Source organism: Lolium rigidum, chromosome 5, assembly GCF_022539505.1.
Source record: "Lolium rigidum isolate FL_2022 chromosome 5, APGP_CSIRO_Lrig_0.1, whole genome shotgun sequence".
NCBI classification, from domain to species: Eukaryota; Viridiplantae; Streptophyta; class Magnoliopsida; order Poales; family Poaceae; genus Lolium; species Lolium rigidum.
In genome coordinates this window covers 127,611,142-127,615,543 of record NC_061512.1, presented here as the reverse complement: position 1 = coordinate 127,615,543, position 4,402 = coordinate 127,611,142, and the positions used below count along the sequence as shown (strand labels likewise).

Below are 4,402 nucleotides of genomic sequence, written 5' to 3'. Positions count from 1 at the left end.
CCTATCCTGTTTCCTGGTAACAGCCTGAGTTTAATCAGTCGCCGGCGCATTTCCTTGTACGGCCGCGCGTGCGCAACATATTTAACGGGATTTTTGTCAAGACAACCTCTTCTCATCATCATCTTCTTGCTAATCATATGTAAAAATAAAATACGGATAAAATAACACGAAGAGCCGCGTGCATGAAAGCAATGCTGCGGCAGCGACTACTCAAGTTGACAACGGCATTCATGCGGAACATGTCAAAACACGCTTCCACAACATAGCTAAAGGTCCTGCCCTTTGCCAATGGATCAAGGCTACAAATAGCCTCCATATCATCCCCGTCTTCCTCACATCATATCCATCTCTCTGCCATCTTTCCATCTTGCAGCTAGCTAGCTTGCTTGTCACCATATCCAAACTTACCAACGTCCAAGTGCTCATGGCCACTATATCTTGCTTGTCGCCGGCTGCTCGTTGCAGCCTCCTGCTCACGGTAGCTGCACTAGTCCTAGTGCTGAGCCACGGGGCCCATGCTCATGGTGGTTACCGTGCCGGGTTGAGCTCATCGTTCTACGATAACTCATGCCCTAGTACACGGGACATTGTCCGACGCGTCATCCAGGACGCCCGTGTCGCCGACGCACGCATCCCGGCCGGCCTCATCCGCCTTCACTTCCACGACTGCTTCGCTAACGTGAGTTTACAAAATCCCACACATAACTGATCGCATAGTACATTACGATTCATTATCTCATCAATTTAGACTTCTTTAATTTATCCAGGGTTGCGATGGCTCGCTTCTGCTCGATGACGACGTCTCATCGGGGATAGTGAGCGAGAAGAAAGCCCCAGGAAATTACAAGTCTGCACGTGGATTCAATGTGGTTGACAACATTAAGAGCTCATTGGAGAAAGCTTGCCCCGGCATCGTCTCATGTACCGACATCCTCACCCTAGCCGCTGAAATCTCTGTCGAACTAGCTGGAGGGCCGTCATAGAGCGTTCCCCTAGGGCGCCGCGACGGCACGAAGACAAATATCGAGAGCGCCGACGATCTGCCGAGCCCTTTCGACCCTCTGGATATCCTTCAAAAGAAATTCAAGAACATGGGTCTCAATGACATTGACCTTGTTGCCCTTCAGGGAGCGCACACCTTTGGGCGGACACAGTGTCAATTCACACAACGGAACTGCACGGTCAGGCAGGATGAGGGGACACTGGTGAACCTTGATGCGGTCACTCCCGACGTGTTTGACAACAAGTACTATGGCAACCTCCTGCGCGGGAGTGCCCCGCTCTCGTCTGACCAGGTTATGCTGTCTGACCCCTTCGCGGCGACAACTACTGCACCGATTGTTCGCAGGTTCTCCAATAACCAGAAGGAATTCTTCAGAAACTTTGCAGCCTCCATGATCAAAATGGGAAATATAAGTCCATTGACAGGAAGAGATGGAGAGATTAGAAAGAACTGTCGCAGGGTGAACATGAAGTAGTATTAAGGAACAAGATTCGATGCTCGTTGATGAACCTAAAAATTAGTTATTTTCGTTTTACAGTTCGTCATGCATGCTTGTATAAATCATTTTTTGGTTTGTTCTAAATGTAAAGTATTCATTGTCCCTTTCCGCAAAAGCTAAATGTAAATATTTCTAGCTTGTTTTATTACAAGGCTATTTTAAAGAAAATATATCTATAGCACTATTAAATTATTGTACTCCACCCGTTTCTAAATATTTATAGCAGGTTCAGTAAATTTACACAAGTTATACCTTATATTTAAATCTGCAAAAAGTATTTAAAACAAAAGGGAGTACTATTGAATATTTAAACGTTGTGTGAAAACCCTAAAACAACCGGTAATGACACCTATCACTTGTGGAGTGTTATTATTAATATTTTTTATTTTATTGAATATTTTCGCTTGTTTCAAAACACAATCAAAACAATTTCTTGGATCTAGTCTTTGGCCTAGATCATCTTGTTGGAAACCTCTTTAAACTCAAGATTTCTTCATCAATGCAAATGGAAAGTCTTTTTTGCTTATTTCAAAACAAAAAATACATCAATACAAATGACTAAAACAATTTCCAATTATCATAAGAGAAAAGTTTTACGCCTCCGGAAGCAAGTTTCTAGCTATCTCACAAGTAGAAAAGCCCTTGATCGGTTCGGTCAAATATGCTACGCGCGCTCGTACGACTTTCACCATTGTTCTACTACTTGAACCATGAAAGGAAGGATCACACGGTTGGATTCAGCTGCAGCTGTTTACTGGTAACGGTATGACGTTTCAGTCGTTGCATTTCCTCTTTCCGCACATGCAACATAATTTTATCGTGACAACAACTTCATCTCTCTAAGTGCATAAAATACCAGATATAATAAGACATGATTCGACCGGGCCCCTAAACTTTCCTGGGAAGTGGGAACAAACTCACGAACTCCCGTTAACATGTCGATCGTCACATTTTCCTGTATGGCCTAACTAGCCACCAACAAGTCCTCTGTAATCATGTAATAAGTACTCCCTCTGAGTATATAAGAAAATTTCATATGGACGACCTCTTACCCCTCCCATCATCATCTCGATGACAACTTCTTCACGCTGATCGTATGAACTATGGATAAAACAACATGATCAGCCGCATGAAAGCAATGCTGTGGCGGCCTATACTCAACTTGCCAACGGAACATGTCAAACAAGCTTCCACAAAAAAACTAGCTAAAAGGTCAGCATCGGCGATGTGCTAGTGGATCAACACGACAAATAGCCTCCGTTTTTTCCGGCAAAGGAAATATATTAATATCATGACAATATCAATTACATCCAGCCTATGTACCAATAAAATGCGTGAAATACTTCTAAGATGCACACATCCAAAAAAATAAAAAAAATAAATTAAATAGATAAGGCCCTGACATGGTGATTGTTCACTCGGAGTAGCAGCACACCAACCACCACCCAAGACAGTACCGAAATAATAAAATGTTTTCCAAAAAGCGACGGCTTTTAGTTTTCACCTGGAAACTCCAGACTCATTACTTTTTTTTCTCGATAAGGGGCGCTTTATTACTTAAGAGTTTTAAGCCATTACACCCGACCTCTGCATATCTTAGATGCACACAGCCGTTGTTTAGTCTTGACAGCTGTTGTTTAGTACAGACTCATTACTTGAGGAGTATTATCCAAAACAAATTTATCTAGTGTTGTTGCCCACATTATCTATCCAACATTCATATTTCACTAACATCATCTTCATCTCTCCTTCTATTGATCCATCAGCTAGCTTGTTTGGGAAGTGAGAGCATGGCTCAACTTGTTGGGGGGAGTGGATGTACAACCCAACACCCGAATTCAAATCTTCACAGGAAATTTAGATTTCAATTTATACTTGAGGCCCAAACATGTACCGGTACTAATGCAATTTATCTTGAGTTGTGCATCCCTAGTTAGTTCAGAGGCCGGAAAGTGAAATTCTCCCATTTTAAACTTAAAACCAAGGTTTGCACGTGTTATCTTCGTCGTGGGGTAATTCTTACTAAGGATAACCTTGTAAAACTCAATTTTCAGAGAAGTAAAAGTTATGTTTTTTGTCACCATGATGAAACTATCACACACTTATTTATCAAATGCTAATTTGCTATATCTATATGGCAACTCAACCAGATAGGTTCTACCTTATTCCCTCCATGCAGCGTTGCGAATATATTTGCCAATTCGCTCGACGGTGTGGATAACAGGTTTAAGTTACTTATTAGGAAGAGAGTGATTGCCATTATTTGGTCGATTTGGCTATATAGAAATGACAATTTTTTTAATGATAAAATGCTTCTCTAATGCAGGTCATCTACCGGTGCACAACTATGCTTCGTCCGTGGCCGTCTCTATACCGTGTGGAGCATCGCGACCTATTTACGGGGGTGTCTACTTGGTTGGAGGATACGGCGAGGGATATTTTTTCCATAATGGATGCCATCTTAATCTTCGGATTGAACCTCCATCACAATGGGTGTTCATACAGTTTACACTTTTTAACTTTTTGGTTGTGACTTCTAAACTTGTACGGCTATGTGTATCTTAGATATGCAGAGGTTGAATTTAATGTTTAAACTTTTTAACTAATAAAACGTCTTTTATTGAAAACAAAACCAGCTAGCTTATGGATAAATCCATAAGTGTCGGGCCAATTGAAGCTACAACTCTCCTTCTGAAAGTGTGTTGGCCGTGAAGATAGCTGCTTCATCAAGCTTGTCGTAAAGCTGTTCGCTGCAGCCTCTTGCTCACGCTAGCATTGGTCCTAGTGTTGAGCCTCGGTGCTTATGCTCATGCTGGCTCGTGTGCTGGGCCGAGCTTATCATTCGAAGACAACTCATATCCCAGTACACGGGACATTGTATTGCACGTCATCTAGGACAC

General features: G+C 42.3%; 1 pseudogene; it reads left to right on the top strand.

Moving 5' to 3' along the window:
• The first annotated feature begins 424 nt into the window (after positions 1-424).
• LOC124656389 lies at positions 425-1,478 on the top strand (annotated as a pseudogene).
• Positions 1,479-4,402: the final 2,924 nt, after the last annotated feature.